The 13996-nt window shown below is 39.1% G+C and overlaps 1 protein-coding gene across 8 annotated transcripts in view; it reads left to right on the top strand.

Annotated features, from left to right (window-relative positions):
• The window catches only part of LOC106081216 (uncharacterized protein DDB_G0271670), an 833764-nt gene that overhangs the window by 797465 nt on the left and 22303 nt on the right, over positions 1–13996 (top strand). For 5 of the 8 annotated variants that reach the window (XM_059364486.1, XM_059364485.1, XM_059364484.1 and 2 more), the window contains exon 2: positions 4856–5102. The exons of the other annotated variants lie outside the window; for them this stretch is intronic. The gene's annotated coding sequence lies outside the window, so the exon portion shown is untranslated. The remainder of the gene's footprint in view (positions 1–4855; positions 5103–13996) is intronic. 8 annotated transcript variants of the gene reach the window in all.

Raw genomic sequence — 13996 nt, 5'->3', positions numbered from 1 at the left:
CCGCTGGCAGCAATGCCTCACACTCAACCTCAAGTGTCGTCTCAGGTATCCGTTCGGAAACCTCTTCCATTCCTTCCAGGTTTCCTATCGTCACCTTGCTTATACAGTGATGGCATCAGCTGCTCCAATCCCCAATCCATTCTCCCATCGCCTTAGGTTTCATAGATATCCGGCCCATTGTATGTCAATGGGTCAAATATCTAGAAAATTCTCCAGTGCCCTAGTGACTGTGGTCCTTATCACTCTGCTTATGCCAAAATAACATGTTCTCTGAACTTGTTGTACGATCGTAAGGTTGCACTTTGTCTCCATAGAAGTCCATCAAACTACTGAGGCGTAAGTAAGTATTACTCAAGTCACGCTTCCAGTGGACTGTCGTCGGATTCAGGACCAATATCGTGCCTAAGGCTCGTCTATATAGTGCCCAACATCTGTGAGCCTTCTCAGTACGCTCCTGAATGTGACACTTCCTTTCCTATCCAAAATCACTCCTAAGTATTTGGCCTTGGCAGATGTCGAAATCGTTTTATTGAGGAAACGTGGTGCGTCAAATTGGCCCACCTTCATCATCCTCGTGAACAGGGTCTAGCCCAGTCATATGCCATATGCAAAACTCTTTCGGCCCTTCTGCATAGCTGGTTCGGATCCTTACCACCAAAAAGTATTGTAACATCATCTGCAAAACAGACAGGTTTAAATCCCTCCTCAGTCAGCATCCGTAATAGGTCATTTATGGTGGTCACCCATAGGAGTGGCGATAAAATGCCCCCGTATGGCATGCCCTGTGCCACTTTCTGTCTTATATTTATGCCATGTGGCATACAATTTATCCACCTGTTCCTTAGCTTATGGTTTATCCCGTTTTTAAGGACCTGGTCCATCCGGAACTGGTCTAAGGATTGGATCAATATGTTGGTCCGCACATTGTTAAACGCCCCTTCGATGTCAATGCAAACCGCCAAGGTGTACGTCTTGGCATCGAAGGTTTCATCTATTTATGCACAACGCCGTGCAGGACAGTCTCCACCGACATTCCCTTGATATAGGCATGGCGTTTGCATTTGAGCAGTTCGAGGAGGATGCTCTCCTCTTTATCATGGTATCCACAACTCTTTATCACGGTATCCACAAGGTTTTGAGTAGAAGGAAAGTAAGACTTATGGGTCTGTAGGCCTTTGGTGTCGCATAACTTGCCTTGCCGAACTTGGGTTTAAACACCACCCTTGCCTCTTGCTAGTGTTTCGCAGTATATGAAAGTCTTAGGCACGCAGTAAAAATAGTGGCCAGATGAGGCGCCAGATAGTCGGCCTCCTTTTTGTAGTAACGCCGGAAATATTCCATCAGATCCGGGTGGTTTAAATGGTTTGATGCTCCTCAAGGCTTCCTTGACCATAAATTCCGTTATGATAAGCCTTTGATCAACCTCATTATTCCAAGATTCCGGTGTCTTCGTGAATCCGGAAATGCGTTTTCATCAAAATCTTTAACATGTGCTTCGTTGTTTCTGCTCTCACTCCCATGTCGTCTATAACGTTTCAGTTTGGGCATGGGGTTTTGAGAGAAACTTTTTCATCTTGGCGGGGTCATTAACGCTATCGACCTGGTCGACGAATATCTTCCAGGAGGCACGTTTTGTTGCTGTGGTAGTTTTATTGTATTGCTTGAGCCGTGTGTAGTACACATCCCGATTTTCCTTCTCTAGCCTTTAGAAGTCTCAACTTTTGCTTATATTATCCCCAACACCTTCAAGAATTGCAGTCTAAATATGTGCATAAGCAGGTATATCACCGTACCTTCTTGAGTCCCAAGTTTGTCCGATTTGCCTAACATTTGGTATGAGAAGTACAAGGAAAATGCAAGGACTAGCTAAAGCCAATCCTGGATGGAGATATGCAACTTATGTGGATGATACATCCCAGGATACATACCGAAACTAGACAATTTCTAGTGGGCAAATACTAGAACTACTCCTGGGAATACATTTTCCTGAAAACTATTCAAGGAACAACGTGACGCCAGAGGAGCTTATCACTGATATGAGTTTGTCGGCGATTGTTGGGAATATAGTGTCCGAGCAAATCAAAAGTGTCGACGCCTTTAACCCTGGAAAGTCATTCTTATTTTATTTACAATAGTAATAGATGTCGCGCGACGTCGTTTTGACGAAAGATGACTGTCCAGGGTTAAATCGCCTGGATCTGATAATGTATCACCTGGCTACCTGCATTAGAAAGCTATATATACAGCAGCCATCAAAACTTCATATATATCTGTGCGATGAGGGACACAAAGGTCATTTTCATTCCAAAAGAAGGAAAAACAAACGCGAAAGATTGTCATCCTATTTGTCTGTCAGCATTTATGTCTTAAATTGTCCCAATAGCTTTTTTGGTCTCTCATTACTGTGACATTGGTTAGGTTGGTGAGACATTTTATTATCTAAGCAGACTCATTTGCGATGAATTAGGCAATGATAATCCAGGTATGCTAGGAGGCCGCCGTAGCGCAGAGGTTAGCATGTCCGCCTATGACCCTAAACGTCTGGGTTCGAATCCTGGCGAGACCATCTAAAGAATTTTAAGCGGTGGTTTTCCCCTTCCTAATGCTGGTAACATTTGTGAAGTACTATGCCATGTAAAACTTCTCTCTAAAGAGGTGTCGTACTGCGGCACGCCGTTCGGACTCGGCTATTAAAATAAGGCCCCTTATCATTAAATTTGAATCGGACTGCATTCATTGATATGTGAGAAGTTTGCCCCTGTTCCTTAGTGGAATGTTCAAGGGCAAAATTTGCTTTTGCAATCCGGGGACGCTACCAACTCGGCTACCGGTCTGACCTACAATGGGCAACAATTTTGTGACTCGGATTTGACACTGTCATTATAAGCTACCCTAACCTAGCTCAATGGTTGCCTCTACCAAAAAGCTTTAGTTTGAAAGAATGTTACATGAATGGGACTGCATTCATTGATATGTGAGAAGTTTGCCCCTGTTCCTTATTGGTATTTTCAAGGGCAAAATTTGCTTTTGCAATCCGAGGACGCTACCAACTCGGCTACCGGTCTGACCTACAATGGGCAACAATTTTGTGAGTCAGATTTGACACTGTCATTATAAGCTACCCTAACCTAGCTCAATTGTTGTCTCTACCAAAAAGCTTTAGTTTGAAAGAATGTAACTTGAATGGGACTGCATTCATTGATATGTGAGAAGTTTGCCCCTGTTCTTTAGTGGTATGTTCAAGGGCAAAATTTGCCTTTGCAATCCGGGGACGCTACCAACTCGGCTACCGGTCTGACCTACAATGGGCAAAAATTTTGTGAGTCGGTTTTGACACCGTCATTATAAGCTACCCTAGCCTAGCTCAATTGTTGTCTCTACCACAAAGCTTAAGTTTGAAAGAATGTCACATGAATGGGACTGCATTCATTGATATGTGAGAAGTTTGCCCCTGTTCTTTAGTGGTATGTTCAAGGGCAAAATTTGCATTTGCAATCCGGGGACGCTACCAACTCGGCTACCGGTATGATCTACAATGGGCAACAAATTTGTGAGTCGGATTTGACACTGTCATTATAAGCCCATTTGTTGCCTCTACCAAATAACCTAAGTTTGAAAGAATGTTGTTGCATGATTGCCCCAAACACATAGACGGACGGACAGAAAATTGGTAGGATATTTGACAAATTTAGTAGGAAATCTTAAGTGCTCAATTTGTGACGAATTTGTTGTACTCATCTGCTGCCGCAAGCTACAATATAACCAAGTAGGCTCTTCTTAACTCATTCTAAATATAATCCTAGGTTACTTGCTCTTAGTCAAATTTCTTTCTTAAACCAATACACGTGCCAACAATTTCATAGGAAAGTTAAACACGTAACGAGAAAATAAAAACATTTTCACATTTGATACGCCTCCATGAAGTATTTAGCCTTATGTGTGTGTGGCTTTAATCAAGACGTTTATTTAAATAGAAAGTATAAACTGTATGGTGAGAACGATGTTTCAAAAAAATGAAGATGCTTTCTTTAGCCCATACTCGTAGCTATAGCAGAATTTAAAATTACGTGTTGTGCCATCAACATCATCAGAAACACTCAAAAAAAAAATGAATATTAAATATGTGAAAACAATGCAAGCCATCTACCATTTCATGGAAATCAATTGAATGAATGGCATAAAGGAAGAAAATGTCAAGTGTAGCACATACATACGAATCACTCCTAAAAAAATGAATAAAATTTCTATGGCCATTTCTGTTTTGATACCCGCAAAGCAGGCAAACAAACAAAGGCCTACCTAAATGTGACGAACCTTAAAAAATATAATTGAAATGAATCCAAAAGTAAAGAAAAAAAAATGAAAACAACAAACATGTCTTATGGTGTCAAATGTATATTCTCAATATGAAGATAAATTGAATTGATAACTCAATGAAATGATATTGAAAAGGAGTCAAGAGTAGAAAAAATTCAATTTAATTAAAAAATATATCAACTTCCAGTGAAATAAAAAAATTGAAACTTGTACAAAGATGATGTATGATTGCCATAATAAATAAGAAAACACAAGAGTCAAAAAATTTAAATATCCAAAATCCTCAATGTGTAGTGTCTAAGCCCCATATATGCATGCATGCAACCAAAAGAAACAAAGAAGAAACTTAAACCAGCAAAGTGATGAAAAATTTTTAAACAAATGCCCAAAGTGACAAAATATGGAAAAATCAAGATGAAAGAAATTTTATAATATTTCCAGGAATATAAATTCTAATTTTTTAACAAAATATTATCTTTAAAAGTCTTTTCAATTATTTATATGTGTTTTTCCTTTTTGTTTTTGTTATGTCTTCCAGAGTGTTTGTAAACGACATAGATTTTATTAAAGAAGAATTAAGAAATTTAAAAACTCTTCGGAGTTTATCGAATTACTTCAAAGTGATATATCGATACCAAAAGTTCTTAGTGCATAATTGTGACCACCAGTTGCGAAAAGTGGATTAAAGGATTTATAAATTATTGTGAAATAATTGTATGCCCATAGTTGCAACTCAAATTTGCCGAAGGATTATATTGCCGACTAGGATATGCTCTTTTAAAGTGGTAAGATATACAAACATTTATTCTGTATTACTTCATACTCTGTAGTTAAGTTGTATTGTAAGCAAAAAATTGAAGTTTTGGAATACTGCTCCTACAAACAAATCCGTTTTTTTAAAGAAGTATCATTTTTCTAGTAACTGTGTAACCTTTCCCTCCACACCCTCCAAACCTTAAACACCAGTCGCGAATTTGCAATTTTTTAATGTAATAGTCAAATCGTTCATGGTAAAACCTTCTGTAGCTAAGAATTCCTCTATTAGGTGGTAATTCAAAAAAAAAAAGATGTAAAAGTCGACTTTCGACTAATCGATTAATTGACTTTTTGTGTAAAAAAGTCGAAATCGACTGTTTAGAAAAGTCGAATAATCGACTCTGAAGTCAAAGCAAGTCAAAAAGTCGAAAAATCGAAAAAATGGAAAAATTCGGAAAGTCGAAAAAAGCCGAAAAATCGAAAAAATACCGAAAACTCGAACAAAGCCGAAAAGTCGAACAAAGCCGAAAAGTCGAACAAAGCCGAAAAGTCGAAAAAAGCCGAAAAGTCCAAAAAAACCGACAAGTCGAAAAAAGTAAAAAAGTCAGAGAAAAGTCGAAATGGATTTATTGGGTTGCCCAAAAAGTAATTGTCGGTAATATAGTAGTAATATAGTCGGCGTTGACAAATTTTTTCAACGGTTTGTGACTCTGTAATTGCATTCTTTCTTCTGTCAGTTATCAGCTGTTACTTTTAGCTTGCTTTAGAAAAAAAGTGCGCGAAATTTTGTTTACATTTGTTTGTTTGGCGTCAATTTTAATATGGAGCCCACATGTATTGAAAGAAATTCATTTAACAAACCGAATCAACGCTTGTGATATGCACCTTAAACGCAATGAATTCGATCCGTTTTTAAAACGAATCATAACTGGAGATGAAAAATGGATTGCTTACAACAACGTTAGTCGAAAACGATCATGGTCCAAGCATGGTGAACCAGCTCAAACCACTTCAAAGGCTGATATCCACCAAAAGAAGGTTATGCTGTCTGTTTGGTGGAACCAAGGAACCAAACGATTAATTCGGATGTTTACTGTCAACAATTGGACAAATTGAATACAGCCATCAAGGCCATATGACACCTTTATGAATTGGTCAATCATAAAGGTGTCATATTCCACCAGGACAACGCTAGACCGCACACATCTTTGGTCACTCGCCAAAAACTGAGTGAGCTTGGCTGGGAACTTTTGATGCATCCACCATGTAGCCCTGACCTTGCACCACCAGACTACCATTTATTTCGATCTTTGCAGAACTCCTTAAATGGTAAAACTTTCGGCTATGATGAGGCTATAAAATCGCACTTGGTTCAGTTTTTTGCAGATAAAGGCCAGAAGTTCTATGAGCGTGGAATACTAAATTTGCCAGGAAGATGGCAAAAGGTTATCGAACTAAATGGCAATTATATATTTGATTAAAGTTCATTCTAAGTATTATTAAAAATGCATTTACTTTCTTTTAAAAAATTCGCAATTACTTTTTAGGCAAACCAATAGTTTCCATTCGACTATTCTTTATACCCTCCATCATAGGATGGGGGTATACTAATTTCATCATTCTGTTTGTAACACCTCGAAATATGCGTCTGCGACCCCAAAAGGATATATAATCTTGATCGTCATGTCATTTTAAGTCGATCTAGCCATGTCCGCCCGTCCGTCTGTCTGTCGAAAGCACGCTAACTTTCGAAGGAGTAAAGCTAGGCGCTTGAACTTTTGCACAGATAATTTTATTAGTGTAGGTCGGTTGGGATTGTAAATGTTTTGTTTTGATATAGCTGCCATATAAATCTCATCCGATTTGACTGAAATTTTGTTTGTAGTGTGCTAGTACCACTTCCAACAACTTCGCTAAGTATGGTATAAATCGGTCCATGTTTGACATAGCTGCCATATAAACCGATCTTGGGTCTTGACTTCTTGAGCCTCTATTTTGCACGTAGTGTTTTGGTACCACTATCAACAACTGTGTTAAGTATGATTGAAATCGGTTCATTATCTGGTATAGCTGTCATATATACCGATCATGGATCTTGACTTCTTGAGCCAACAGAGCACGCAATTCTTAACCGATATGACTGAAATTTAGCACGAGGTGTTTTGTTATGACTTCCAAAAACTGTGAGAAGTATGGCGTAAATCGGCACATAACCTGATATAGCTGCCATATAAACCGATTTGGGATCTTGACTTCTTGAGCCTCTATAGGGCGCAATTCTCATCCGATTTGACTGAAATTTTGCACGTAGTGTTTTGGCATCACTTCCAACAACTGTGTTGCAAAAATGGTTTAAATCGGTCAAAGTTTTGATATAGCTGTCATATAAACCGATCTTGGGTCTTGACTTCTCGAGCCTCTAGAGGGTACAATTCTTATCCGATTTGACTGAAATTTTGCACGTAGTGTTTTGGTATCACTTCCAACAACTGTGTTAAGTATGACAGTTCATAATCTGGTATAGCTGCCATATAAACCGATCCTCGGTCTTGACTTCTTGAGCCTCTAGAGGGCGCGATTCTCTTCCAATTTGGCAGAAATTTTGTACAACCGCTTTTCCCATGACCTGGCAACCTTCAGTCTGTCAGCATGTTTTCCGATTAGATAGTGACCTGTCATGACGGACACAATGGCTGAGACGTCCATTCTAGCCAAGGACAGCAAAGCGGTAGACCTCTTCAAGTCTAGATGAGGCCACATAATTTTGGAATGCTCACATCCCACTCTTTGTAACCATCTATCATTCGTTGTCTTTCTGGTATGGTCCTGAAAACTTAGCTTACATGTCACAGGAGGCATACCCACAGATTCCAGTATGTGTAGGATAGCTCTTAGTCTCGCACGCTCATCCGTTTTACAATTCCCTGGGATGTCTCTATGGCCCGGCACCCAGAAAAGTTCAATTTTTAACTGTTCAGCCATCTCGTTGAGAGATCTGCGACAGTCGAGGCCGGTTTTTGTGTTAAGAAATACGTTCTCCAGGCATTTAATGGCTGCCTGGCTCGTATCGTAATGACATTACATTTTAACCATTTCAACACTTCCTTAATTTCAGGGATCTCCGCTTGATAAACACTGCAGTGGTGGATAACCGCTTGATAAACACTGCAGTGGTGGGTAACCTTTTCGATGTGACCAGTTCTAGATCTTTAAAGTACATCCCAAAAACCACCTGGTCGTTTGGAATCATTCGTTTAGAAGTCTATATAACTTCTGTTACTAGGGATATCGTAGTTCCAATCGATTCTATCAGGTATAGTGGTACATTAATTTTTATCAAAAAGCGGCTCAGGTAGAGTGTAATCCACACAGCTTGGAACATCAGACATTGCAAATTGCATATTCCACAAATGAACATTCCACTAAGGAACAGGGGCAAACTTCTCACATACCAATGAGTGCTGTCCGATTCAAGTTTAGGCTCAATGATAAGGGACCTCCCTTTTATAGCCGAGTCCGAACGGCGTGCCGCAGTGCGACACCTCTTTGGAGAGATGTTTTACATGGTATAGTACCTCACAAATGTTGCCAGCATTAGGAGGAGAAAACCGCCGCTGAAAATTTTTTTTCTGATGGTCTCGCCAGGATTCCAACCCAGGGGTTCAGCGTCATAGGCGGACATACTAACCTCTGCGCTACGGTGGGCTCCCGTCGAACATCTATAATTGTCAAGGATAATACAATGTCCGTAGCCGCCACATGACCAAAGAGAAAGCTCCCTTAGACTCACGGCAGTGGTGGCAGCAATTTGTCTAGCCACATTGGCCAGAGGTATAAGATGTAGCATTAAATTAAGTGCATCAGATGGTCTCGTTCTCAGTGCGGCTGTAATGCACAAACAAGCTTTCCTTTGAAGAATTTAACACTAGGTGGACTTTTGAAGCACCGTCCACCAGACCACAACACCATATAACAGTATAGGTCTGACAACTGCATTATATACCCTATACATGACACGCGGTCTAAACCCCCCAACTTTTGCCAATGGCTCTCTTCCAGATATTTAGGGCAAGAGTTGCCTTCCCTGGTCTTTCCAAAATGTTGGATTTGAAGTTCAATTTCACCGAGATATTTTGCGCTTTCTGCGCATTCTCTCCTCCCAAGGATACAGATTCCACTGTAGGCAACTTGTATCTCCTGCTGAAAAAAACTACTTCTGTCTAGCACAGATTTATACCTAGACCACTTTCGGTAGTCCACGTTGCTGTTGCACGTAGAGCTTCCAGGAAGTATATCTCTTAGAGTGCTGGGAAACTTTTCGTTTGAAACACCTCGAAATATTGATCTAGGATCCTATAAACTGTATAAATTCTTGATCGTCTCGGCATTTTGAGTCGAACTAGCCATGTCTGTCCGTCTGTCTGTCGGAATCACGATAGCGTTACAAACGCGTTAAGCTAGCCACTTGCAATTTTGCACAGATCCTTAATATTGATGTAGGTCGTTGAGGATTGCAAATGGGGCATATCGGTTCAGATATGGATATAGCTCCCATATAAACCGATCTCCCGATTTAACTTCTTGAGCCCCTGGAAGCTGGAAATTTTGTCCGATTTGGCTGAAATTTTGCATATAGTGTTATGATTCCACTTTCAACAGTTGTGCAAAGTACCGTCCAAATGGGTCAAGAACCTGATATATCTCCTATATAAACCGATCTCTCGATTTGACTTCTTGATCTCCTGGAAGCCTGCATTTTCATCCGATTTGGCTGAAATTTTGCGTGTGGTGTTATGTTATCGCTTTCAACAACTGTGCTAAGTATGGTCCAAATCTGTTTATAACCTGATATAGCTGCCATATAAACCGATTTCCGGATTTAACTTCTTGAGCCCTTACGAGCAGCGATTTTGCATCCGATTTGTCTGAAATTTTGCACATAGTATTCTGTTATGAGTTCCATCAACTATGCAAAATACGGTCGAAATCGGTCAAGAACCTGATAAAGCTCCCATATCAACCGAATTCCCGATTTGACTTCTTGATCCCCTGGAAGCCTGAATTTTAATCCGATTTGGCTGAAATTTTGCATGTAGTGTTATGTTATCACTTTTAACAGCTGTGCAAAGTACCGTCTAAAGGGGTCAAGAACCTGATATAGCTTCCATATAAACCTCTCGATTGACTCCTTGAGCCCCTTAAAGCCTCAATCTGTCGAAATCGGAATAGCGATTGAACACGATAAACTAGCCGCTTGATATTTTACTCATATCCTTAATATTGATGTAGGTCGTTGAGGATTGCAAATGGGCCATATCGGTTTAGATTTGGATATATCTTCCATATAAACCGAACTCCCGATTTCACTTCTTGAGCCCCTGGAAGCCTCAATTTTCATCCGATTTAGCTGATATTTGGCAAATAGTGTTCTGTTATGACTTCCAACAGTTGTGCGATGTACCGTTTAAACGGGTCAAGAACCTGATATAACTCCCATATAAACCGATCTCTCGATTTGACTTCTTGAGCCCCTTTAAGCCTCAATTTTCATCCGATTTGGCTGAAATTTTGCATGTGGTGTTTTGTTATCACTTTCAACAACTGTGGAAAGTACCGTCTAAATTGGTCAGGAACCTGATATAGCTCCCATATAAACCAATCTCTCGATTTAACTTCTTGAGCCCCTGGAAGCCTCAATTTTCATCCGATTTAGCTGATATTTGGCAAATAGTGTTCTGTGATGACTTCCAACAACTGTGCCTAGTATGGTCCAAATCAGTGTATAATCTGATATAGCTCCCATATAAACCAATCACCCGATTTGACTTCTTGAGCGCCTTAAAGCCTCAATTTTCATCCGATTTAGCTGATATTTTGCATATAGTGTTCTATTATGACTCTCAAGAACTGTTTTAAGTACGATACAAATCGGTCTATAACCAAATATAGCTCCCATATTTAAGTGGTCTCCATGGTGGCAGGTTCCCAAGATTCGACCCGGCCGAACTTAGCACGCTGGTTAGTTTTGTATTCAATACAGAGCACAGTGCCATCTCTTGTGAAATGAAGATGCATTAAATGCCCGATCGGTATTTCGTTCTCTTTGATGATTTCTTTTTTTTTCAACTCTTGAGAAAATGGAAACCTGATTTCAAAATGACCACAAAAACCAGATGACAGAAACGATTTATGGATCTACATGTGGAAGGTATTAAGTTATGCATAATTTAAGATAACACCTCTAATTATGTGATTTTTGTTATGGTAACCCACAGACTAGCAAAAACCTACAGAGGAGACCTAAAGTCAGGCATTATGGACCAAATACTGGAGAAGAAGATGAAGAAAAAAAAAAACTAAGTCAATTATGTTATTATCGTATTTTTTGATTTATGATGGATGGCTACGATGAAAACGACTCACTCGAGAGGTTTTTGTGTGGTTGGGTTGCTCCATTGGATGAATGTGCGACGAGTACACATGACTGATAATGACTTAGGGTTGTTGGTGTTGCCAGGGTTGGCTGTATAGATGGATGGATGGATGGATGGATCATTTTATTTCCCCAACACTTTTTGTACATTTAAATGTCGAAAAAGATATAAATACAATTTGTTTAGTCGTTTTGTTATTTTTTTCTCTCCACTTTTTCTTTTGTTTGTTTCTGTGCGAGAGATGGGGGTATGGCGTTTCGTACCCTTGTGAGTACATATTGTGTGATGAATGTAATTATTTTTTTGTAAACTTTATTTAACATGGTTTTTAACATACTTTTATTTCTGGGGGCTTTTTGCTTGAAAGTTTCTTAAAGACTAGCTGGGTCGGTCAGTCGAACGGAAGAGATAATGAAATCCCATAATGGTTATAAATTGTTATGTGACTTTTGTACCTTTTTGGCAAGTTAAGTGCTGCGTCAGTCAAATCAAAAAAAAAAAAAAAAACGACAAAAAAACAAAAAGACGCAACACTCACTTTAAAACAAATAATGATTTCATTTTAAAGACATCATCGCTAAAGTCAAGCAAATAAAAGAGCCCCCTGCACTTAAACAGTCCAAAATTGCAAAATTCCACTCCACTACAACGAATGTGAGGGGGAAAAAAGGCCGAAATGCTTAAATGGGCACTTTGTGCTAATGAAAGAGCTGAGGATGGGAACTGGCAGATGTTTTGAGCGTGGACCTCAACATACAACTTCAGTTTGTTGTTGTCGAGAGGGTTGGGAAAAAAAAGTGAAATTCTTGTTTTTTTTTTGTCTAAAAGAAATTTAAATTATGGCTGTGTTAGTTTTTGAAGTTTAGTGACCTAGAAACGTATGAATGTGAAAAATTAGCTCAGACGTTTTTTTTCTCTCGATTAACAGCATATGTTGTGATTCAAGATGAATTGATGAAGTAGGTGGAATAATCATAGCACTCTCAATAATTTCACAAAAATGTTGGACCGAAAAAAATCCAAGGTTAAAACTGAAAAGTTCAGGTTAATTAATGCGTTTTTATTTTTTCACTTTGGTTTTGGGGTTTTTCTTTAAATGAAATTATTATTATTGTGGCCGACACATATATTTAATTGCTTAATTAACTTTGCATGTCTTGGCTTTTTAGCCGGTAAGAAGTCCGTGCTTCTCACCAAAGGAATTTGCCTGCTAGTGGGTTATTATGGCTGAAAGAAATGCCATAATTAAAGGTGTTTTATTACAGGGGTCTATTTACAGCCTAATAGCTCTTTCATGAATATTTGAAAGGAAAAATATTCGCCTTAGACCATTGTTAATCTAAAAACAGTTCCTAATTGGTTTAGTGTAGTTAAACTTTGAAAGCTTAGTGTACATTTTGAGCAAGTTTCGTACTGCCATAATGGCTTTGGCATACATCCGTCGTTAAAAGAGGGATATTAGCTTAATTGAATAGAACTCCAAAGCACATGACATAATTCGGTTTTAGTAACCTGGGCATAATTAGAAATTATGATAGAAAAGGCTTCGTTCTATCAAAGAATCAATGAACAACTTTAAATAGTCTCCATTTACCGAACTACTGAACGTCAGAGATGAAATCAGCAGTGTGGAAGAGAGGTCAAGCTAGGATTTATAGATAACTAGCTGAACCGGGCCGGCTCCGCTGCGCCTTCCTTTACTTTATATGGAACAAAATTATCCTTTGAATATTTGTTTTCGACAATTAGAGAGCTTTTAGCGTAATATCATGCTACGAAAATGGTATATGTATACCGCTTGGCTAACAGTACAACAATATAAATGCCTTTATCTGAATCCCATATGATCTTTATTGGCCTATGAATTAGCTCGGAGGGTTTAGGGTCATTTAAGTGTGGATGCTAGATGTTACCCATTCCTAAAATACTTTATTTCAGCCCGATATTCTCATAATGTCCGATTTAGGGACGTTTTCTTTCAAATTCGTTTTATGGGTAGTTTATGGGATGGGGCGTCCCCCAAAACTGGTTATAAAATTCGATTTCTAATCTCAAATTTTTAATATAAGCCACACATTGCCATGGTTGGTAAGTTTGTTCTCTTTGGGATGTATTAGGGAAGGGGCGGTGCCCCAAATACAGGGTCCCACATTTGGGTATCAGATTTGTATTCTCCTCCCAAATACCCCCATGTTACAATAGTCAGTAAATAATTGCTGTTTGTGGCGTGTTTTGTGAGAGGGGAAGACCCCAAGAAAATTGGTTCCCAAATTGGGTATAAATTTCGTGCTCTTCTCCCCAATACCTTTCATTTGAGCCCCATATTGACATGGTCGGTAACTATCCCCGATTTAGAGGTGTTTTGGGGAGTGGGGTGGCCCCCAAACACTTAGCCCTTAAAATATATCAGCATAATGCTCTACTCTCAAATATCATTTATTTGAACCCCATATTGCCATTGGGCTCGAAATTGAATATCAAATTCGTTT

The sequence above is a fragment of the Stomoxys calcitrans genome, chromosome 3 (genome assembly GCF_963082655.1).
Source record: "Stomoxys calcitrans chromosome 3, idStoCalc2.1, whole genome shotgun sequence".
Taxonomy (NCBI): domain Eukaryota; kingdom Metazoa; phylum Arthropoda; class Insecta; order Diptera; family Muscidae; genus Stomoxys; species Stomoxys calcitrans.
Note: the sequence above shows the minus strand (reverse complement) of the source record. Positions and strands in the feature narration are given on the sequence as shown.